Source organism: Heterocephalus glaber, unplaced genomic scaffold, assembly GCF_053883595.1.
Source record: "Heterocephalus glaber isolate CG9 unplaced genomic scaffold, H.glaber_assembly_v1.0 deba00001472, whole genome shotgun sequence".
NCBI lineage: Eukaryota > Metazoa > Chordata > Mammalia > Rodentia > Bathyergidae > Heterocephalus > Heterocephalus glaber.
The window spans coordinates 52,924,199-52,950,367 of NW_028258315.1; positions in this window are offsets into that span (position 1 = coordinate 52,924,199).

Sequence of the window (26,169 nt, forward strand, 5' to 3'; positions counted from 1 at the left end):
CAAACTCTAAGAAACTGTTGAAGACAAGAGGAAAGGACAGGATGAAAGAACAAAGACAAGAACAGAACAACCTAACAGCGAGGCTAGAAACTGTTTTTACTTTCCTTTAAAACTAATGACAATTGAGAGAAGGATAAAGAGAGGAAAACAAAAATAAAGAAGAAATCCAAATTAGAGCCAAAACAGGAACAAAAAGGGAGATGAAGAACAACATGGGACAGAGAGAGAGAGAGAGAGAGAGAGAGAGAGAGAGAGAGAGAGAGAGAGAGAGAGAGAGGAGAGAGAGAGAGAGAGAGAGAAGAGAAAAGAAAGAAAAAAAGAAGAGAAATAAAAAAATTAAAAATTAAAAATAAGAGCAAAAAAAATAATAATTTTGAAAATAACATAAAAATGAAGGGCCTCCTTCCAGGTATGTCTCTACTGTCACAATAGACAACATGGGCAGCAGTGTGCAGATACAAGTCAATGAGTCTCAGCAAGCCAGTCACAGACCTGTGAGATTCAGGCAGATTTCTGGCTGCAAGTCCAAAGTTGAGCTCCCTGTCCTCCTGCAGGGTTGAACTCTGCAAGGTTCTACTGCAAGTTCCAGCTGCCCTTCCCCTGAAGATAGTCCAGGTTCTGATGGGAGGTGATTTTCACTCCAAGTATGGTGGTCTGGTGTGCCTTTATTGCAGAGATTCTCTTCACTTTTCCAGTGGGCTTCAGTTTTCTTCAAGGACCCTGAGAGAGGCCCTCTTTCTGTTCACTTCTGCTCTATCTTCTGGAGCTCAGGACAATGGCCTTTATGACCTCCTGTGCCTCTGTAGTGTGGAACCAGGTAGCGGCACAGCCAGGAGGCCGGCGGAGGGTGGGGGGTGGGCTGCAGGCAGCCGGGCGCATGGCTAAGCTGGTCGCTGTGGGGGTGGGGCGAGGGTGGGATAGAGTCAGGCTCCATGAGGCAGGCCGAGGTCAAAATGGATTAAAATTTAGATGTAAGACCTGAAACTATAAAACTTCTAGAAGAAAACAGTAAAATCTTGACATTAGTGTTGTCAGATTTCTTGGATGTTACAACAAAAGCACAGACAAAAATAGACAAGTGGGATGACACCAAACTAAAAAGCTACTGCACAGCAAAGGAAATAAATAGCTGGGCGAAAAGGCAACTGTGAGAGGGAAAAAATGTTTTCATACTACATATGTGGTAAGGGAATACCAATACAGAATACCTGTATATGACAAACTCTTAAGTCAATAGCAGAAAACCCCCCCCAAAAAACAAAAAACCTAGCTTAAAAAAATGGGGAAAAGACTTGAACAGACATTTCTCTAAAGAAGATATAAAAATGGCTGAAGAGATGCTCAATATTACTGATCATTAGGGAAATGCAAATCAAAGCCACAATGAGATAGTTCCTCATATCACACATGGTTATTACAAAAAAAAAAGATTATCTGTATTGGTGAGGATGTGGAAAAATTTTGTGGTGGAAATGCAAAATGGATCAGTCATTTTGAAAAACAGTATGAACTTTCTTCAAAAAGTTAAAATTAGAAATACCATATGATGCAGCAATCTCACTTCTGGACATATTTTCAAAATAATTTAATTAAGAACTCAAAGTATCATTAGTACCCCTATGTTTATTGTAGCACTGTTCATAAGAGCCAAGATGAAGGAACAGTTTAAATGTCCAATCCACAAATGAATGTATAAAAAATGGTATACACAAATAATGGAATATTATTTGGCCTTAGAAAGGGAATCCTGTAATATGTGACAACATGGATGAAGCTTGAGAACATGGTGCTAAGTTTAAAAAGCCAGTCATAGAAGAAAATTCTGCACAAAACTACTTATTACTGCTTATACAAGGTAACTAAAACAAAAGAGAAGAGAATGGTGGCTGCCGGGGGCTGGGGGAAGGGGTGTGAGAGTTAACCGAATTGCGTCAATTTGAGTAAGAAGCACCCAACTAAATTGGATTAGCATAGTTTTGAGAGTGGCTGAGGGGATTTACTAAAGACAAAAGATGCATCCTAGGGCAGCCGGTTGCCTGACGGTATAAAGGGGGAAGGGAAAAGGAAGACTCACTCCTGTTTCTCCGAAGGAGCTCCAGTCTTCACCTACACCTTGGACCTCCTCTCCTAGCTTCCAGCACGGACTCCAGCCTTCTGGCATAGACCATTTGCCTCCTGATTCAGACTCACACGGGACACTACACTGAGCTCCAGGCCTTCGACTGGACTGGGTCCTTCGGATCTCCAGCGTGTAGACAGACCTTTTGCACATGAGTCTGTGGGTGGCCATGCCAAGCCAGTCTTATAAATTCTTTTTGTTTTGGGAGGTACCAGGGATTGAACTCAGGACCTTGTGCTTGCGAGGCAGGTGGCAGAATCACTGAGCTAAATCCCTGGCCCCAAACTTATAAATTCTTATGTATTTGTATATCTTACTTTAACACTTTTTTATTTTATTTTTTTGGTACCGGAGATCGAACTCGGGTCCTTGCACTTGTGCAGCAGGTGGCGAAACCACTGAGCTAAATTCCCGGCCCCGTATATCTTACTTTAAATCTGTTTTGCTAGCAAGCACTGACCCATACAAGGGGGTATGAAATTTCACTTATCTGTGAGGAGTAAGTTCAGAGATCTGCTGTACAATTTTGTACCTATTGTTAACAATACTGTACCACACACATATCTAATACAAGGGTATAGCTCATGTAAATATTCTTATCAAAATTTCAAAAAATGGAGAATGAATACATCATTTGTTTTTAAGGAAACTGAAAATAAAACCCTCAATAAAAGTAATCGTCACTTTCCAGCTCTGTAATATGCTAATCAGTTTATGTGACCCTAAAATAAAAAACACCAGAACAATCAAATACTTCTTGTGCGAGCCAATCTTCCTGCTTAGTACACAGATGACATAGCTCAAGTAATTTTAAAAAGCCCTTAGGAGGTAGACACTATGAGAGTTCCCATTTTTACAGATGAAGAAATTGAGGTTGAAAGGAATCAAGCAATGTGACTAAGTTGCTGAACCAGGGCGCTACAGCTAATTATTTTATGCCAGACCCCTTCCCTCCCCTTTAAACAATGCCCTATTGCATCATCACCATTAAACCAGCTTTTGGAGTTGACCCTGGGTGCCTGCTCCCCTCTCCCTCCTTTCTGCCTCGGAAGACAAAGAGAGATTGAACCTCAAGTGGTATAGCCTGGCTTGGGTTCCCCTTTGTCAAATGGTATCACATGGAAAGTATGAGGTGCTGTCACAGGGATAATTGGCCACCCAGGAGGGAGAACTTTTATGACTGCTAGAGTCTGGGACAGGCTCTTCTGGATTCTCTTGGCAACCTTCTACCAAGATGTATCTTTGGTAGGTTTTCTATTTCAGAATGATTACTGCTAAAATTATCTGGGTTAGGAATGTGACAGAATTCTGGATCCCCAAGCATTTGGTATGGAAATAAACAGCAGAGCTGATTATCTCTATTGAAGCTTAAATAAAACCGTATGAAGAGCTCAGCCAGATCCTCTCCCACATCCCCACCTCACCTCTTATGAAAGACCAGAGATTCTTGGAACATCTATTACAACAGAACTTCCCCCCTCTTTTTCCCTCCTGAAAAAAAAAACCCTTATAATCCCAGCTGTGCACTGCAAATCAGCATATGCCTCCAACTCTTTCCCAAATGTCTTGAGGCTAAAGAAACCCCAAATACATTTCCGCCAAGCCTCCATCTTCTGAAATTTTGAAAGTGTGTACATTTTCAGAAATCTAATCAGGATGGTTAGGAGTCATTTGTGCTTTGCTCATCAAAGTTTTGTTTTGCAAGAACCATTTGATGTCAAGGAACCTTTTCAGTTCTCTCCTCCTCCTTCCCAAGTCTTTTATCTTACAACCAGGAAGTCACATTTTGCCAGCCGACTATGAACTGTAACCACAAAAAGTTGGAGATTGGTTCAAAGCTCAGGATTCACGAGGCTTGAATATGTTTTAGCCTTGGCAGAAGGCATTCCTTTCTCATTGAGGAGGAATGTGTGTCCACAGGGGCTGGTTGGAGCAGCTGTGCTCCTGGAGATGTGGCCCGTGGTCTGTCCTCACAGTCTGAGGTATGTGTAAGGGAAACAGCCTTGTTCTGGGAGGTGCTGCGCAGAGCTAGAAGAGGAGTTGGTTCCATTTTCCTCTCAGATGCAGTGGTAAAAATAATGAGTCTCTGCTCCTTCTTCCTGTGCTCAGATAATAAGGATCACTATCCATTCTCTTCTGCTGTTTGGAGAAGAGCTAACCTACACTGAGTAACCTAACTGCTCAAAATTAAGCTCATTCATGATTCTCTCTCCTTAGTCTCATTTTCTCCATATAAGCATTCTTGTCTCTCAATTTTTATCCTTCCAGAGCATAGCATAACTTTTTTTTCACATATCTTGTGGCCTTTTGTCTTTTTCAATCCTTTTGTGTGTGGTGTACATTTGCATGGACCTTTTATTCCTTCTCCCAAGTCCTCCAGAAAACAAAACACCAAGATACCCCTCAAATTCCTTGTTGAGCATCATATTTTACATAAAGATCTCCATTAAATATTGTCTATATCTAAATCTATATGTATCTTCTTTGATACCTCTTTAAAGAGCTCATCACTTCCCTGTTTACTTTACCTCCCTGTTTCATATGTGGGTCTCTGATGGCAGTTTCCAAACTAATCATGCATGAACTCCCTTGATTCTGTTTAGCCTTTTAGATCAGTGCTGTTCAACAGTACTCTTCAGTGATGGAAATGGTCTATATCTGCATTATCCAATATGGCAGCCACTGGTTACAGACCACTACTGGGCACTAGAAATGTGGACTTGAGGAACTGAATTTCTGATTTTTAAAAATTTTAGTTAATGTAAATTCAAGTACCTGCATGTAGCTAGTGATTATTGTGTTACATAGCTCTAGGCTGTTCCATCCTTGAGTGACTTATTCCTTTTGCTTGGAAAGATGCCTGGTACATGGTAGGGGACTCCGTAAATATTTTTTTTTTTTTGGTACCAGGGATCGAACTCAGGTCCTTGCACTTGCACAGCAGGCAGTGAAACCACTGAGCTAAATCCCCGGCCCATAAAGTTATTGAGTAAGAGTTCTTTATATTTTGTTTGTTTGTTTTCTGTTTTTTTGATACCAGGGATTGAACTCGGGGCCTTGCACTTGCGAGGCAGGTGGCAGAACCACTGAGCTAAATCCCCGGCTGACTCCGTAAATATTTACACCATTTCACCTATTGTACATAGTTATAACAATAATACTGCAAGGTGGGTATGACCAACTTTAGCTAGCCCATCTTTTTATTTATTACTAAAAACAAAGTAAAATTAGATACAACAACAACAAAAGAATATGGCTCAGTAAAGTTGAATGGTAGAACCATAATGGGCATGATAATCTATTTAAATTTTCTGTCTTTTCTGCTTTTACTGGTAGCACTATATTTTAGTACTTGCAAGTAAATTTGTATGTGAGTAGTTGAACGTGCAAGATAGGAGATAAAATTTTACATAACAGCTGATTTTTTTCCATACAATTAGACATGTAAAATGCTGCTCATGTAAAAGCCAAGAAAAAGGAAAAAGAAAAAAAAATTGACACACTGCTTATACATCTTTAGTATTATGCACATATTTAAAGGCTATATTGGCTAAATGGATCCCATTGAAAAGACAAGAAGAGCATCCTAAAAGACAAATTAAAACACCCAACAAATTGGGCAGCTGGTATTTTATTTACTATTGTTAACTTTTAAACATCTATAACCTCAGAGTTTGGCAGAGGAAGATTGCATGGTGGAGGTAATACTGCCATCTCCTGGTGGTCATTTAGTTAGTCACTGTTTTAGAACAGTATAAAAAAATCCAGAAGCAGTGGATAATCACTTACATCCTTTTACTATTACTCTTAGCCTTACACATTAAATATAGTTTTAAAACCATTTTAACTTTGAAGAAGAAAACATTACCATGCCTTAAAACATTGCCTTTTTAATAAATATAACCACATGAAGTTTTTTCCAACTCCTCTTCTTCAATTAGCTGGATTGTCTGCTGAAACAATCTGATCGTGATTTTAGTTGGGTTTCCACTGATTCACATTCTATCCCCTAACAAATAATTGCATTAGGCTGTAGACTGATGGGATAGCATATCATCATGGAGCCTCGTCAGGTGTTCCTCAGTTGCTTCCTCTTTTAATTAAATATATTTCTACATCTATGTCAAAGGTTATACCTGAAAACCTGTGTTTTGGCTAAACAATGGGATGCTGTGATTATACTGAGTCAGATGCTTTCGATCTAATGGAACTTTAAAGGAAGTGACAGTTATGGTCCATGGAGGTAGATGAACCAATAATACCTCCCATTAAAATTTGGGCTGCCATCTTGCTCAGCCAGGAGTACTCACAAGGCAAAGTGGGACATGGGATTCTGATATTCTATTAGTTGGGCACTCTACAGAACAGTCCTAATCTTGTGGTGAGAATTACTGTGTGTATTTCCCTGGCTCTACATGTTTAGATCGTTGGGAGTAATAAAAGCAATGTGAACACTGAAAAATAGATGAAGATGAAAAAAGAAACATTTCTATTGTCTTGAGTTCATAGACTGTGTGTACAGATTGAGCTGCAGTGGACTTTTAGTGACAATTGACAGCATGGCCATTCTATCATCACCAAACCTCTCTTCTCTTGTCACTCCCTTCCCTGCAGGATCCAGCAGCCTTCCTGGGTCACTGTCAACCTTCAAACACAAAATCACTCTTTAACCCAAGCTGATCCTTGGAGATAACCTACTGGAGATGAATAAATTACATTGAGACATACTCATTCTTTGATTCATCCATTCATTCCACAAAAATGACTGAACCATAACAACTACTTGGTGTATTTTTAGGGACACAAAATAGAATGGGAAATGGGCCCTGATTTGAAAAGATCCATTCATTTGTTGTATGCATAGGCTACCTCTTTAAAGAACCTTTACTGTATGTCAAGTATAATGGCAAACATTTTTTATATTTATTTATTTTTATTAGTATATGTTTGCAGTACATCATGTTTACATTCCTTGTACGGAGTTAGTTAATGTGCATAACACATACTAATTCCTTTTAAAAACCCCTTTCCTTCTCCTAGCTCCCCTCTCCATCTCTTGACGCCCTTGCCATTGAGAAAGATCTGTCTCCCTATGTTCTATTATTTATATTTTATCTTACTCTTTATTTATAATTTGGGTTTCTCATTTAAGAGAAACTATGTAATATTTAAGCTTCTGTATCTGATTTATTTCACTTATCTTTATGGTCTCAAGATGCATCCATTTTCCTACAAATGCCTGAAGTTTATCTTTCTTTATGGCAGAGTAATACTTCCACTGTGTGTATATAACTACTGTATTGTATTACTCATTTGCCTGCTCCATGTCAGGCACTGTATTAAGTGAAAAAAATGAAATGTTACTAAGATGGATATGATTTCTGGTCTTGGCTATTGGTCTTTGGGAAAGACAAGTAAACAAGCAACTATAACCTGGTATGTTTAGCTTTTGCAATCCATTTTGGCCACTCAGCATTTGATTTAATTTCTACATTGAAATATCCCTCTCCTGTCAGTCTTGGATAAAGCAAAGGCTTCCTTCAAATATAAAAGTTACAAACACCAAGTATTTTCTCCTAGCATCCCGTGAACCTGCATCATAGGCTTTGCTAGACTCTAAGTGGGGGACCACTGCCTCAAGGAAGACACTAGGTACTTTGTTTTTTCTGATGGTGGCTGTGACAATTTTCTTACAAAACTTTCTCAGAATGTGCTTTTATATTTTTTTCTGATATTTTCTTCAGGCTTCCTTGGGATTCTCAGAGCCCCTATTGCTCTTTTAATATTTCCTATTCTTTTTGATAAGTGTGCTTCACTTTCTGTCCTGTGCCTAAGATCCTGAAATTGCCCATTGTGTCCCACTGTGACGTGAAGGATAACAGTGTGGGAAAATCACTGTGCAGAAATCACTGACAACATGGAGACATTAACACATTCATCTCAAAGGTAAACCAGAATTATCCAGGTTACTGGAGGAAGGGAGCTGAAAACAGAATTTCGTGGAGAGAAGAGCCTATATACAGCCCAAAGACAAGCCCCTGAGATGGGAATTCTGAAGCCAGTTTTTACATATGAGGAAACCAGGTCTGATTCTATAGTCCCTGAGTTCAGTCACTGTGGGTCTCTTCCAACTGAGTCCTGGAAATATATTTACTTTCCTGGTCTCCAATTCTAGTTTTTGAAAAACCCTTTATCTTGAAGTGTACATGGGCAGAAAAGTGCTCAACACATAAATGTAAAGCATAATCATTTTATTATACAGAATCCTCATTTAATTCTCACTGCTCTTTAGGATGTGGAATACTTTGAGCACTGTAGAAGATCCTCAGTGGCCCTCTTCCAATTAACACCCTGCCCTCCTCCCCACAGGTGACTCTGTCCTGACTTAGTTGAACATCATAGTGTTTTTGCATCTGGCTTTGAACTTTGCATAGGAGGAATACCATACTATTCATGAATGTTAGGCTTCTTTAGCTCAACATTAAGTTGGTATTTCATTTGTAGCTTGTTCATTTATATTGCTGTGTAGTATTAACTATATAAATTTCTTCATCTATTTAAGAGTTGATGGATATTTGATTATTTACAATTTATGGGAATTACAAATTTTGTTGCTAAGGACTTTCTCATAAATGTTTCTTGATGTATGTGTGAATAAATTTGTTAAACAGATATCTAAGAGTGGGATTGCTAGGTTGTAGAACATTAATATGTCCAAATTTAGTAGATAATGACATTTTCCAAAATTATGACACCAAATTAAGTTTCTACCCGAAGTTTAAGAATGTTCTACATCCATTGCAACATTTGGTATGGTGACTCTTTTCAGCTTTTGCCATTCTGATATGACTTTAATTTGCATTTCCCTGATGGCTGGTGATGTTAAGCAACATTTTGTATGTTTCTTGGCCATTTTCCCAGTACTATTTATCAGATGGCCATTTCTTGGCATATATTTTAGGGTTAAGCATCTTAAGGATGAATACATCTGGTTTTCTAAAGATAGTATGGTGTTTTTCATCTCTCCAAGTTCATGGTTTTCATTATGTCTTTTAATGTAGACACTGTCTAGATTTGTGGGTCTCTGTTCTTTCTCATGAAGTGGCTCTCTTGGGGCAAAGTTTCTGTGTGTGGAGTTGGCTCAATGTATGTACAAAGTTAAGGACAGACCAAGGGGAAAGCAACTGAAGGCCATTGGCTAGGTCACTAATGGTCTCTTGGATGTTGTTTAACACTGGCCTAGGCAGTATGTATATTTTCCCACACATTTGCTGGGTAAAAGTCTCAGTGGACATGTTACTGTGAATTTATGGCACTTTGTGAGGATTTTGGGTTAGTTCTGTAATAAAAATTCTGACATATGGAAACTTAGGTCTGGTTCCCACACATTAAAGGCTAGAAAGAGCATAGCTACATTTTCTTAAGGTCATCTTAGAGATGTCTCCAAAGATAAAAGTTACCTTCCGATTGAAGGCTTGCCCTGAACATATTTTTGGCAAAGGATTCCCAAGTTCCATTCTCCTGGGATGATCAAATGGAGTTCTGTTTTGTCTGTTGTTTTGACAAACTCACTTTGGCAGGAATAAGGGGATATTACAGATCTTTTCTGCTTTAATTTCAAGATTTTGTAATCAGAGTAAGAAGATAATTGCAATCAAGGAAAACCATCCACTCAGAATACAGACCAATATACAAACAAATGTAGAGCAGCAACCAAGAACAGAAATTACAGTCTTGCTTTTGGGTTTTGCCAAAGGTTATTTAGACTTGGAGGCTTTTAGTCACATTAAGTCCATAATCCCTACTATTTTTAGCCTTAAATCATAACAGACTGATAGAATTGTAGCCTATTGCTCCAATGTCGTAATGACAGTCCTCTGAAGATACAGATATTAACTATTCACAATCCTTTGAATGAAGCCCCTTTGTATTAACCAGAAGTTTAGTTGTATGCAACAGGCATTGAATACAGTTATCTTAAGGAAAGGGAAATTCATCCAGAGAATATTATGGGCTTACTGACTCAGTGGGGAGCTAGGGGACCAGACTCAGAAAATTGGCCCGAATCAGAGCAGCTGCAGAAGGCAGCACATGAGGGAGCACAGCACTGGTCACAGGGCAGGAAGGCCAGCCTGGCTTCAATACTGGCACAATACTGGCTTCAGTGAGCCTTTCTGAATGAACTCTCCCTAATTCCCACTGCCCCGAAGCTGGTGCTGTCCTGATCCTCTCTGTTACGGTTTATATCTAGATGTCCATAGGTGGAACTTTTGGGAGGTGCTTGAATTATAGGGGCATGATATTCATTGATGGATTAGTTCACTGCTGAGTTTACAGCTAAATGAGATTTGAGAGGTAAAGCCTGGTCGGAGAAGGTGGATTACTGGGGGTGTGGCCTGTCAGGGTTTTTTTTCCTTCCTTCTCTTTGATCCCTCTCTCTGCTTCCTGTCTGCCATACCATGAGCTGTTTCTCCTCTGTGATGCCCCTCTACCATGTGCCACTTTGCCTTGAAGCCAGCCAACTATGGACTGAAACCTCTACAAACTGTGAGCCAAATAAACCTTTCCTCTGTTAGAATTGTGGGTGCTAGATATTGCCTCTCAGTGATGAGAAAGTAACTAAGACAGATCCTTCTCAGTGTGCTGTTTTTCATCTCTTCCACAGATTCAGTTAGGATCCCCGGATTCTTCCAATAAATGATTTCTATAGTGGTTGGCTGGAGTTTTTTTTTACTTGCAAATCAATAATTCTAGTAATGATGCAAGTGATGGCAGATATGGTACAGCTTGTGTGTTCTGCTCTAGGAAGGATAAGGGAGAAAGCACTTGTAAGATTTTAGTAAAGCCAGATGATTCAAGTTGTCCCAGAAGAGGTCCTTCAGTTGGCTAAGTTCGTACTGCATCTCCGTGTAATGCAACCACATATGAAGAACTGCTCTGGGCATGGAGGGCCATCAGAAGATATCTGTAGAGTTCAGTGATAAATTATTGGTTTTGAAATTGGGGCTGTGTTTCTGGGATCCATATAAGGGGTCACTGGAAGACAGTGATGAAAGTGTTTCTTCTGTACTTTTACTTGAATTGGTGTTATTTATTTATTTGCTTATTTGTTTATTTTTACTTTTATTTTTTTGGTACTGGGGATTGAACTCGGGACCTTGTGCTTATGAGGCAGGAGGCAGAACCACTGAGCTAACCCCCCCCCCGGCCCTGAATTGGTTTTATAATCTGGGATTTCTCTTAAGATTTGTTCAGGTCATAAAAGGCAGTAAGATGTCTTATGTACATATACTAATTCCCCACAATGAATGTCATTATGTATTGCAAACATGTACTTAAAAAGTCATTAAACTCCCTGCACTAAATCATCATTGCCTTTTAACATTTAATTCACAAAGTATTTCATGTTGAGAAGAGAACATACTTATTTGGTTGTGCTCTGGTTTAGATGTGGTTTGAATGTGTACCCTAAAGGATAATGTGCTGGAAGCTGGTCCTACTGTGGTGGTGTTGAGGAGGTGGAAGCTTTGAGAAGAGGAGCCTAACAATGGGTAATTAGGACACTGGGGACACCCATGGGATTAATGTGCATTTCAGAGTAAATTAGTTCTGAAGAGAGTGGGTCATTACAAAATGTAGCCAACTCGTGTGCTTGGGTCTTTCTAATCTCAGCCAATTCCTTTTTGCATTTCTCTGGCTTGTAGCGATGCAGCCAGAGGGGGCCTTCACCAGGATGTTGGTACCACACTCTTGAACTTCCAGAAGTATATGCCAAACAAACCTCCTTTCTTTATAAAACACCCAGCCTCAGGTATTTAGTTTCAGAAACAGAAAATGAACTAATTAATACAGACTCCTATTGAGTTACTGGCAGTGGACCACACTTTTCACTTTTATCATCCCATTTTTATCTTTATAATCATCAAGTCAAGTCACCTGTTGGTTGATTATTCATTTATAATAGTATTTCTTTCTTTTTACATCATAAAATTTGCCATAAGTTTGACTATTTTATTAACGTCAAAGCCTGGAGTTAGGTTGGGCTGATCCTCATTACTGTTTGTTTTAAAAAGTAAGTTTTGCCCTTTATTATTTCATTCCTTCATCTGGCTTGATATTACCATTACTCTTTTTCAAGTTTTTGCTCATTGGCTTTTAATTTTGTTTGACATATTTTAAAGGTGATACATTTATTTCAAAGTAGAGCTTTTACTATAATAGACAAAGGTTTTTGTTAGTGATTTTCAAATAGTTTTCATTTGCTTTCTTCTATTACTAATGACTAATGGTAGAGAATTTAAAAATTCTGAGTGTATGCATTTATGAGAATGATGTCTTATTTTGTTATAGTCTTGGTCAGAGAGCATAGCCTGTGGGATCTAAAATTCTTTGATTTTTAGACCATGTTTCTACTCATTAATGGTGATTTAAAAAAAATCTAGGCTATATGTACTTTTAGAGAAGATTAAAAGTATTATATCATTGGGTGCAGGGTTGAAAACAGGCATTAGATCAAACCTGTTAACTGTGTTTATAGCTTTTACATCCTGCTTCTTGATAGGATGCTTTCTAAAGCAGGTGTGTTAAATTTCCCTTGATGATTGCAGGCTTGACTAGTCCTCCTTTTAGTTCTATTACTTTTGGACTGACATATTCTAAAATTCTTCGTGCCCACAAGTTTAGAATAATTACATCTTCTTTGTCATTACTTATTAGACTTTTGTCCTTATCATTATGTTTTACTATGTTGGTTGTCAACTATGAATTTAATTTTAAAATCTAAATCTGATAAACTTTGCTTTTTAAGTTGAAAATTTTATTCTTTTATATTATGGTTACTAATATATTTGGATTTACTTCTATTATCTTTCTTTGGGCTTTGCCATAATTTATTTCTTTCCTCCTTTCTCCTGGCCTGCTTGAGGGTATATAGGGTTTCTAGCAGCAGCATGATTTATGCTTAGCTCCTCAGGTTGCTGGGACAAGAGGGCCCCTCACTTGCACGTGTGCAGTCCAATGTAAGAGTTAGAAGGGAAGGGCATATCCCCACTGGCACTTTCACATTTTTGTATAACTCTTTCAAGCAGCCTCAAGAGAATTACTTCATTTAGTTGTTCATTGATTGATTGATTCATTCATTCACTCACATAATATTAAAAGGCTTGCTATGTACCAGACTCTACTGGGTGCTGGAGGATCAATATTGAATAAATTAATGTGACTTCTGCCCTCACAGGGCTTAGGATCTAGGATGGAGACATTCAGTGCATATATATGTTTTTCTTTTTTCTTTTTCTTTTATTTTTTTTCAGTATTGGGGATGAAACTCAGGACCTTGCACTTGCGTGGCAGGTGGAGGAACCACTGAGCTAAATCCGTGGCTCTGCTTTTCTAATTACAAATTTTATTACAAGCTATAAAAGAAATAATTTAGATGCAGTGGAAGAGAACAACACGGTGGGGTTTATTTGAACTTGGGTGCTAAACTTTCTGAGAAAAATACACCTTCGTTAAAGCATATGCAGAGTGGGAGATGAGGCAAATATGACCATTATTCCCCCAAACATATTATTTCTTTCTTGCTTAGCAATATAATCCCAAACTTCAGCTCATTGTGGAAGTTATAGGTGACAGCCCTTCCTGCAGCTGGGTGTGACTGTATTAGTAGTATTTGGTCAATGGGAAATAAATGGAAGTGGTGTGCAGCTTTACTTGGCTTTCAATTTTGTTTGATAGTTTTTTTTTGTTTGTTTGTTTGTTTTGGTACTGGGGATTGAACTTGGGTCCTTGCGCTTGCGCAGCACGCAGCAAAACCACTGAGCTAAGTCCCCAGCCATGTTTGATAGGTTTCTAAGGTGACACATGAAAGGCATCTCTTAGGGGAAGGATCTGAGTTTTCCCTTTCTGCTTCCAGTTTCTTAGCATGAAGGCACGAGAATGGGAAAAGATAACTTGGCCTATGATGTGAGCTAGGAAACAGAAACTGAATAGTAGAGCAAAAAAAATGCAGGCTCCTCAGTTGCTGGCCAAGTCAAGTTCCAGACCATCCCTCTATTACCTACCCGGACTTTTCTGTGGAAAAGAAATAGATTTCTACATTTTTAGCCACAAGTATTTTGAGTTTTGGTAAACTGAAATTAAAAGGTATTTTGAGAGTTACTACCCTAAGAAGTAACAAAACTTCCTAGGATAGTGATTCCAAATTTAGTACAGTACTAGAAAAAAATGATCTGGAAAGCTTGTTAGGGCAGTCTTCTGAATCCCACTACCAGAATAATTCTGATGTCATCAGAAATAGAACCTGACCATTTGCATTTTCTATTACATTCCAGAAGCTGCAGAAAATGCTTGGTCCCCACTTAAAGAAGCAGTGTTCTAGGGCTCTGAGACTGAAAAGGTTTTGACACAATCAAGGGACTAACATCAGGGTAGATTTAGAGAGAAGAGAGTGGTATGAAGAAAAGATGAAAAGGGAGGCTGGGCACAGATTATGAAAAGCATTATAAGCCAGAAACAGGAATTATTTCTTCTAAGTGCAGTGGGAAAACTTTGAAGAGCATGGAGTAGGCAAGTGACAAGCTCTGGCTTAACTTTCATAAGTTACTACAGTGATACCTGTGTTGTCAAACTCAGTTTGTTCCAAATTCATGTTTGAACACTAAAGAAGTTTGAAAACTGAACATATTTTTCCCATATGAAATAATGGAAAATCAAATAATTAGTTTTGAGGTCCCAAAATTACACTTATAAATTCACTTTTCCAGGACTTTAATAAATTTCACAGTGATTTATTTCTTTAACTCTACCATGGTTCTCACAAGTTACCTCTTAGCTTTATTGCTGGTACCATTCTCGTTGGATCCATGGTTACAACATTTTATGCAAATAAAGCACAATGGCAAATGTTTTAATGCACTAACATAAGCACTACATGTTGTCTGAGCGAGAGCAGCACTTAGACTAAAGCATTACCCCTTTCTGTCTGCAGTGAGATGGGACGCATGGCTTACTCTTGGCCTATACAGGTTTTTTCAGGCCAGAGTTTTTGTTTGACTATTAAGCAAAGTTATGAACAGCACATTATTTTTCAACTTTGCTGTTTGAGTAGTGGAAAGTTCAAGCTTGGAGCCGTTCCACAACCTAGGTATCACTGTACATAAACAATGGTCCATAGTGCACTAAGATGCTTTATCAGTACTCCAGCCTCGAGATGCTAGTGGCTTGGTCAATGGTGGTAGTACCGGAAATGGATTCAAGGTTCATGCTGGAAATGAGAATAACAAATACTTTGCTGATGGCTTCAATGTGTGGAATAAAGAATGAGGAGGAATCAAGGATGATTCCCAGGTTTTTGTCTTAAGCAAATGTGTGGAACCTTCCCAAATTATGCTGAGCAGATTCCTGTAAGAGAGACCACAAACTGAAATTAGGAATGGTAGATCACCACTCCATTTGTGGCAAATGGTACTTTCTGAAGATGCCAATGATTGGGATTATCCTTCCACCCCAAGCTAGTCACTACAATTTCCCAACCAGCCCCTGGGATGGGTCAACCCCACCCACTTGACATCTCATTTGTCTTTGTGTCTCAGATGTGGTTTGGAATTATTTTGTGTGCGTGTGTGTGTGTGCACATTTTCTCTTTTTAGCAGGAAGTACTGTAATTCTTCAGTCACAGGATACAATGAGCTCCCAGAATCTATGGTTCTGGGGGTGTCTCTGTTTCTTAGCCAATATGTACAAATGGCCTATTTTCCAGCATATTTCAATTATAACTCCATCATGGAATGACTTTCACAAGAAGAATCATTATGCTTTCTTTGACCGTAACTCCTATAGTTTCTTGTTACTCTGAGGATAATGTCCAAAACAAGGCCCTGTATAATCAGATCCTTACCTTACATTCAGTATTTTTCCCATTCTGTTTCCACTTTAGTTATACTGAGTTTCTCCTGGTTTCCATCCTCAACTTGCTTTCTCCTGCCTTGTGGTATTTGCACAAGCTGTTACTACTATTTATAGATATCCTTTCTCCTTGGTAACTTTGCCAAGTCCACTTATTCAGAGTTAAGCTTTATAAATGATACAGTACCCCTCAAGATTATTGTTTTATGCCTCCCCATCCCCATTTCCTTAACTCTAGATTTGGATAGATCTCCTTATCAAATGTTCCTGAGGATTCCTGACATTTAATTTACTAATTTGTCTTAATTACCTATAGTTATTTATTATTTGGCTTCTTTGATTGATTATAAATGCTGTCAGAGAAGGAAGCCTGTCTACCCATTTCCGCTTTGTATATTCTCAGTGGTTATCCTATTGGGTAAGCATATATTGGGTGCTCAATAAATGGTTCTTAAATTCACTGATTGAATTAAATAGCTGGGATACATTTTTTCTTTCAAGCTTGGAAGGACCATCAAAAGGTTTTAACAGCTTGTCTTATTTGTAACTGCAAAATCATGCACTGATCTTATTTGTATTCCAGTGCCTTTGGTGGACCAAGTAAGAAAATCAGTCCTCTGTATCTATGGGCTCCACATTTTCAAATTCAGTCCATCATGGATAAAAAAATACTTGAAAATATATCCATTTCAACTGAGTGTATACAGAGTTTTGAGTCATTGTCCTTTGACAAAAGAGTCTAATAAGTATTCATTAGCATTTACTTTGTGTTGGGTATTATAAGTACTCATAGATTATTTAAAGTGTAGAGGAGGACATGCATCAGTTATATGCAACACTATGGCAATGTATATCAGGGATTTGAACATTCTGGGATTTTGGTATCCAGTTACAGGTGGTGAAGATGTCCTGGAACCAATCACCTGAGGATACTGAGAGGCTACTGTACAGCTTCCCACATTTCCAAAATGCTTATTTTGTCTTTTATTTCCAACAACCTCAAACCTTAGTTTATACTTCAAAAATGTTTATCTGCAAAGTATTTTTGTTTTGTTCCTTACTCAATTTTGAAACAAGGCCCTGCCCTGTTTTGTTCAAAATTTCTTTCTCTTTCTATTTTTCCTTTCTTTCACCATGAGTGCTTTCCGACTTTATTTTGGATCTTCCTGTATAAACAAAACATTGTCTCCTACTTGAAAAGTAGGAACATTCTCTACAAGCTACCCACCCATTCCTTGACTATTTTTCAGCCCCCTAGATTAAAGTTAACTGCCTCTGTCTTCAGATTGTAAAATTTCTCTAGCTGGGAGGTTTTCTGCTCTGTGTACTTTTGTGACATTTTGTAAGCATTAATGATATGCCCCAGCATTTTTAGCGTACTACAACAGAGAATTATATATTAGAGAAAAATTAAAGCCATCCAGCCTGTAATCAGGCCTTAAGAGAACTGCTGAATATCTCGAATGAGTTTTAGATTTCTATAAAATTTGGCTTGGAATTTATATGGGATTTCAAATAGTTTTTATCTCTCTCATCTTAACGATCTCCTCAATTTATGTACTCTCAGTTTCCATTCTGCAGAACAAGTCAGAACTGGTAATGCCAAAAATAGACTTTGCTTTCTCATACTAGTACTTGTAAAGTGGAGAGAAATACCTCTAGTTACTAAATCTTTAAAATCATTGACACAATTACAATGCAAAAAAAATCAACCTAATATCCTATATTCATAAGAAAGAAAGAACTAAAAGATCTGGCTTTGTTAAAAAGCTGGAAAGTTCCGTGTAGCCTGGCCCTTCGTTAGTTTTTTTTTTTTTTTTTAACAGTATTATTGAAAAAGAGATTATCCCCAGGTAGAAATCAAGAAAACAGGTTTGGAAACTAGGAATCTTGCTCCAGGTCATACAGTTAGAAAACTGTGAGGCTGAGAAATCTAGAACTGAATGTTTTATCACTTGCTTTCTTACTAAGACCTGAATAAGTATCAGCCTTCATGGAATTCATATTATGGTTGGACATTAATTTTCCATGGGCCAGTGATTTAGTGCAAGGTTGATCCTCAGTACAAAAACATTTTTTTCCATTATTGTAACAAGTATCCAAGATAATCAACATATAAATAGGATGGGTTTATTTTATCTCACAGTTTTGGAGGCTTCAGTCCATGTTGAGTTGACCCCTTTGCTTTTAGGTCTATGGTGAGGCAGCACATTATCATGCGAAGCTCACAGCTGCCCAGCCCACTTATCTCATGGCTGAGAACAAAAGGGAGAGAGGAAGAGATTAGCATCACACAATTCCTTTCCTGGGCATTTCTCCAATGACCTTAACAGTCCCACTAGGCCCCAGCTTTTAAAGGGTCTACCACCTTCCAACAATATCAAGCTGAGGACAAGCCTTTAACACACGGTCCTTTGTGGGCACTCCAGATCCAAACCACAGTAGGCAGGGATTGAGAAAGTAAACAAATGCACTGACAAGATGATTCCACAGAACTGGGAACTGGGAAAAATATCAAATGGGACAAAGCAAAGGAGACAAGGGGTAAGAGGGGTATCTTTTCTAGTTATTTACAAACTGCTTAAAATTTTCCTTATTATGGAAAAATTCAAATACATAAAGGAGAGAACAATAAGATAAAACTCATGTAATCATATTTCCTTTCAACAATGTCAAGTCATGGCCAAACTTATTTCCTCTGTGTCCCTACCAACTCTGATTTTTTTCATTTACAAATACTTCATTAAATATTTCCAAAAGACACATAGGTATTTTTTCTTATTCTATAAAACTACATCACCATGATCACATCAAAGACAGATTTATAATATACAGTAATAGTTTATTTAGATTTTAAGTTTGAGGAAAGGCTTATTGGGATGGGTATATTTTGATGAGATCTGGGTGGAAAAAGGAGCAAGTCACAAGAATATATACAGACAGTACAAAATTTTATTTTTAAAAACAAATTAAAAGGTTTATTAGCTACAGGGAAAAATGGATTCCTCAAAGTCAATTCTGGTGGTTTCTATAAAATAGTAAGCTTACAGAACATTTGTTCCTTAGGAACAGAGATGATTTGTTCCTTAGGAACAGATAGGATTTTGATACAAGACACTGTAAATTTTTCCCTTCTTCTCTAGGTGACCAGTGGTTATAAGTGCATCTACAAAAGACTGGACTTTCCACAAATGTGCAATATAAAGAAAGGAGTCTTAACCACTATTAGGACGAGGTCAACTCGGAGTCCAGCTCCATCTCCACTGTACACTTGCTATGTCCCCCAATAGCTGCTGAGCTTCTTTCTGGCCTCCTTGTTCCTGGCTGGCTTACCAGCCTCTAGATCCTGTACCCTGGCCTTTTCATTATTTCTCTTTTGAAAATCCACTTAACCAAATTGTTTTGAACCAAGAGACCAAAATACTCTAAAAACCGTTGAATTACCTCATACCACTATCTGTGCTTATTTGTTCTTTCCTTGGATGAAGATCAACTCAACACAGGAGCAGCTTTAATGTTCCTTTGCTAGTATTGCAGCCCAGTGTCCCAGGCGGCAACTGGCCTAGCTCTCTTCTGTCCATTTGAAATTCAAATCCACTGAATAAGCTTCAGTGCCACCTTTGTGCAAAAACCTCAAAAGCCCCAGTCCATGTCTGCCTGCCTGAAATTATAAAGGAACATATGACTGCGTAGGAAGATAAACTGTGTTGAAATAACATCCAGGGTGGTTGTTAAATAAATTCAGGAAAACCAAGACATTCACTGTTAAGCTGAGACTCTGTCCTCAACTCACCTCCTGGGCAAGCTGTGGGCAGAGAAGTCACATGCTGGGAGCCTGCACATTTAACTATCAACTCAGCTTTTAGGATCTGCAACAGTGATTTGTATTTAAAAATAATACAGGTTTCCAAGTTTTTGTAGCCTTTGAGCTGCTATTGCAGGCATCTGGAGAGGTATCATTTTTACTTAAGAAACTTATGGTCAAGATGGGAGAACTATGGGTCTATTTCCTAGTTCAGCAGCTTACTTGCTGTGCATGGTCTTGGCAAGTTGCTTCATTGTCCTGCATTGCTTTTTCCACATCTACGAAATGGGAACATGTAGATTTGGATTGTAAGGCTACTGGGAGGATCAAATAAGACATATAGAAAATGCTCTGAGAGCTAAAGGGCATGTAATGGAAGGATGCTTGTTTGTTTGTTTGTTTGTTTTGGACAAGGTTTTACTATGTAGTTCAGGTTGGTCTTGAACTCATCATGTGGCCTGGAACTCATGGTGATCCTCATGCCTCAGCCTCCCAAGTGCTGGGGTTAAAGGTGTGCATCACCATGCCTGGCTTGTAATGGAAGTTTTAAGAAGCAGAAATACTTCAGGGAGCAATGCAGCTGCACTTTGTGACTGACAAAGGATTTGTGTGAGGCCAGTGACTCAATATGATTTAGAAGGAATTTACCAGGCACCTACTCTGTATTTAATATTCTTTCCCTAGTGCCAAAGAAACTTGTGTGTGTGTGTGTGTGTGTGTGTGTGTGTGTAGGGGGAGTAATGTGGGTAGTAGGGGTGGTGGAGAGACAAAAAACACACGAACAGAATGATTAAACAAAAACATACCAAACGATGTGTCCTTAAGCATGGTCAACTTCTCTAAGCTGGGTGAACTTATTAATGAAATGGGGACAATAGGAAGACCTACACTATAGAGTCCTTGTGAAGATGAAAAGAGATTGGACTGGCAAAGCATTTATCCCATTGTCTGGCTTAGAGAAAGCTCCATAAATTTTACCTACTTTAAAAAAGACAATTTCAGGGCTGGGGATTTAGATCAGTGGTACTGTGCCTGCCTCGCAAGAGCAAGGTCCTGAGTTTGATCCCCGGTACAAAAAAAAAAGATAATTTCAATTTTTCTTCCTCAATAAAGACAGTAAAATTCTAATATCTTTTCCTCTCTTTCAGGTTTGAGATGAGTAGATTTTTCCTCATGTTTCTAATAGTAGCCATGGAGGTTTCTGAGCAGGAATAACCATGAGATTAAGTTGGCAGCCAGTTGTGAAGGGAGAGGAATGAGATGAGCAGTAGTTAGAAGACCTATTAAGACATTATTATAAAGATCTCCAAAGGGAGGCAGAAAAATTTTACTGAGAAAAACCATAAATGAGCAGTAAGGGCTCAGAGATGGCAGAGGGGCCAGGATCAAGAACATAGAACTTGGTAGTATATATCTACCACTCATTTTGTTCATTTGTGTTTCATAGGTCATTGTGAACAGCACCCTCTGGTCATAGCAAACTTTACATTTTAGCAAGCACTGTGGGGTGATTGTTATGGACTTAAACTTCATTCAATACATAGGTTCTCTTTAGAGATGAGTTAGTCCCAGGAGGAAGGAACATGATGTTTCCAGGAGTGAGAGCTAAGAAAGAGAGAAAGGCTGAATATACCTAGAAATCTCAAGATAGAAATGGCCAGATAACCTCAAATGCCTGTTCTGTAAAGAACCTGGCTTAGGATGTGGGCTCATAGGATAAAGTGGGCCAATAGAAATGAGGAACAGAAAAATGATTTAGACTGGTCTCTGATGAACAATGATAACTGATTTAGTCAGCCATTACTGTAACAAAATACCATAGATAGTCAACTTACAAAAGGGAAAGGTTCATTTTGGCTCATAGTTTGGAAAATTTCATCCATGGTCAGTTGGGTCTATGGCTTTTAAGCCTTTGGCAAGGGGCAGCAATCATGGCAGGAGTGTGTGACAGAGCAAACCTGTTCAGTTTGTGGAAGTGAAACAAAAGAAAGAAAGAAGAGACGAGGGTTTCACAATCCACCTTTGCAGGCATTCCCAGTGACTCATAGGTCCCAATCTTTAAAGGCTTTGCCACCTTCCAACAGAAAAACAACTCTTTCTATATGGGCCTTTGGGAGGACACTTATGATCCAAGTTATAAAAATAACACATATTTACTAAAGTGCAAGGCACTCTGTGAGGTGTTTTATATGCCTTTTCTCATTTAATTTTTTCTATAATCTTATAAATTTAGTTATATCATTACCTCTATTTTATATGAAAAAATTGAGTTTAAATAGCCCAATGTTACTTTGTAGTGTATTTGAAGCAGGTAGTAAGACTCTGGAGCCCAACTATTACCCATACTGAGAAAATCCAAGGGCCAATGAAATGGAACAATCTGAAAGTCAACCACCTGGACTCCCTGAACTGGTAACAAGAAAGGTAACAAAACAGATGAAAGAGGTTCTGGAAAAAATGAAATCAGAAATAATCTCTCAGATAACAGAGATGGTGACCATAATGAAAGATATGATTAATAACTCTAGAACTGATACAGATAAAAAAAATAGAGGAACTGAGGAAAATGATGGGAATCATGAATACCTAGCAGGAAAAAGAAATGGAAAGCAGGCCAACCTACCACCACTCCCAGCACAGAGGAGGCTTCTGGGTCTACGTGCTACAGCTCCCAGCTCAGAGGAGGAGGCTTCTGGGCCAACCTACTACAGCTCCCAGCACAAAGGAGGTGAACCATGTGGGTGCAAGCAGCATTCCCCCCCCACCCCCTATTGAAATGAGAAGACATGTAAACAAGCCTCAGAAAAAGACTTCCACATCACTTACAGCAACCCCAAATGGAAATGAGATGGAACACTCTGATACTCAACCACCTGGACTCCCTGAACTAGCAACAAAAGAGGATCTGGAAAAAATGAAATCAGAAATAATTTCTCACATAACAGCAGAGATTGTGCCCATAGTTGAAGACATGATTATAAATCTAGAGAGGACATGAATAAAAAAATAGAGGAGCTGAGGAACATGATGGAATCCCAACATAGGAAACAAAGGGAATCCATAAAATAGATGCAAACAGATTTGCAGGAGGTGAAAAACTCCAATGAAAGTTTACACAGCAGAATGAGCCAATGTGAGGACAGAATTTCAGCTATAGAAGATAAGATTGCAATTAGTGACCACGAAAAGAAAAATTGCTTTAAAATTGTAAGGGGCCATGAGAAATCAATCCAGCAGCTGCCAGATGATGCAAAGAAGAATAACATAAGACTGATTGGAGTCAATGAAGAAACAGGACAGGGTGCAGATGACAGAAAAAAACTGTTTACAGAAGTGATGGCAAAAAACTTACAAGCAGGGGAAAAGAACTTGACATACAGATAAGTGAGGCATATAGGACTCCAGCTAGCCTGGATCAAAAAAAGGTACACATACGCATATAATTGTTAAGATTCCAGAAAGCCAACAGAAGAACAAAATTCTACAAGCACTTAGAGAAAAAAAACAAACCACATACAAAGGACAGCCCCTCAGAATCACAGCAGACATCTGAATGCAAACCCTCAAGGCAAGAAAAGCTTGGAGTGATGTATTGCAAGCCCAAAAGGAAAAAAGCCTCCAACGCAGATTGATGTACCCTGCAAAACTATCTTTCAAAATTGATGGTGAGAGCCGGTCCCAGCACCGGGAAGGAAGCTCCCCCGCCTCCATCCCAGGATCCTAGGGCACTGAAGCTCAGCTGGTCCCAGAACCTGGAAGGAAGCTCCCCCACTGCCATCCCAGGCTCCTAGGGGCAAGAAGGTGAGCCAGTCCCAGCACCCGGAAGGAAGCTTCCCGGCCTACATCCCAGGTTCCTAGGGCAGTGAAGCTCAGCTGGTCCCAGCACCCGGAAGGAAGCTCCCCCCACATCCGAAGCTTCTAGGGCAGAGAAGCTGAGCCAGTCCCAGCACCTGGAAGGAAGCTCCCCTGCTGCCATCCCAAGTTCCTAGGGCAGAGAAGGTGAGCTGCATGGGCGCCAGAAGCAAACCCCCCCCCCCCCGTGGAAATGAGAAGACACATAAACAAGCCTCAAAAACAGACTTCCAGATCACCTCCAGCAACCCCAAAGGGAAACGAGATGGAACACTCTCATACTCAACCACCTGGACTCTCTGAACTGGCAACAAAAGAGGATCTAGGAAAAATGAAATCAGAAATAATTACTCAGATAACAGCAAAGATTTTGCTCATGGTGCAAGACATGATTAATAAATCTAGAGAGGACACAGATAAAAAAATAGAGGATCTGAGGAACATGATGGAATCCCAACATAGGAAACAAATAGAATCCAAAAAACAGATACAAACAGATTTCCAAGAGATTAAAAACTCCATCAAAAGTCTGCGCAGCAGAACAAACCAATGAGAGGATAGAATTTCACATATAGAAGATAAGATTGCAATTAGTGAGAAGGAAAAGAAAAATTGCTTTAAAATTGTGAGGGAACATGAGAAATCAATCCAGTGGCTGCTAGACGATGCAAAGAAGAATAACATAAGACTGATTGGAGTCAGTGAGGAAAGAGGAGAGAGTGCAGATGACATAAAAAAACTCTTCACAGAGGTGATGGCAGAAAACTTCCCAAAAGGGGGAAAGAACTTGACATACAGATAAGTGAGGCATATAGGACTCTAGCTAGCCTTGATCAAAAAAAATCTACACATAGGCATATAATAGTTAGGATTCCAGAAATCCAACAGAAGAACAAAATTCTACAAGCAGTGAGAGAAAAGAAACAAATCCCATACAAAGGCAAGCCCATCAGAATCACAGCAGACTTCTCAATGCAAACCCTCAAGGCAAGAAGAGCTTGGAGTGATGTATTTCAAGCCCTAAAGGAAAACAACCTCCAACCCAGATTGATGTACCCTGCAAAACTATCTTTCAAAATTGATGGAGAAATAAGATACTTTCATGATAAAGAGCACCTCAGGAACTTCATGAATACCAAACTGGTGCTCCAAAAAATTTTAGACAATACCCTAGGAAAAGACAATGAGGATCACAACCCCAGGAAACCCAGCAGAATGAATCCATTGGGTGTGACAAATTAAATGCAAAGGGGGAGAATCCAACAACAAAAAAAGTCATGACAAGGCTTTTAAAACTTTTGACTTCATCTCCCTAATGAGTGTATAATTCAATCATATTATTGTACTGATTAATATTTTTTCTGATTCTAGAGTTGCACACCTTTCCTTTTGCTGTACTGGCTATTTATCATCTTATGTCTATATTTTAATTGAGTTGTCTGTTAATGAGCTCTAAGAATTCTTTATATATTCTGCTCATAGGTTATATGCATTGTAAATATGGTCTGTTTAAGGACTTTTCATTTTAATGAGGTCACTTAAAGTTCTAAATTTTGATGGAATCCCATTTATCAATTTTTTTCTTTTATATATCATGTTTTTTTGTATCCTAGGTAGTTCTTGGCTACCCTGAATTCATAAATATTTTCCCTTATAATTTTTTCTTAAAGTTTTATACTTTTAGGCTTTCTTATTTAGGTTCATAGATCCCTTCAAGTTATTTTCATGTATGGAAAAAAAGGGTTGAGATTAATTTTTTATATATGGATACCAGATGTTCTAGTGCCATTTGCTGAAGACACTATCTCTTCCTTGGTTCTTGAATTGAGTTTATATTCTATAAAATGCTAATGTTAAATAATCTTTTAAAACTCAGTGGACCATATATGTATGGTTCTATTTCTAGATTCTCTGTTTTATTCAAATGATCTATATGTCTTTCCTTACACTAATGCTGCCTTGATTACTGTAGCTTTAGAAGAAGTCTTAAAATTGGGTGCTAAACATCTTCCAACACTGTTTTTGTTTTTGTTTTTGGCTTTTCTGGGTCCTTTGTACTCCTACATACCTTTTAAATTTCAATATCCAGTTCTTCATTTATAGCGAGTATACACGGACCTGAATTTTTATATATACCTTGTGTTTTCTAATCCTGCTAAATTCAAATATAAGTTCTAGGGGCTCCTAGAGATTTCTTAGTATTTTCTCTGTAGATGATCATTTCATCTACATATAAAGATTTTGCTTCTGCTGTGCCAATCCTATCCTAGGTGTGTCATTTTATTGCCAGACTATTTTGGTTTAGACCTATGTTTCAAAGTCTAATGGACAGATGAAGAGTAGGCATATATGCCCTTGTTCCCCACTTTAGGGAGAAAGCATTGTATCGTCTCCATTCATAGAAGGAGTTTCTGTTGGAAGTATGGAGTACATGTCTTTGAACTGTTGAGAAGTTTCTGTTCTACTTCTAGTCTCCTGATAGCTTTTA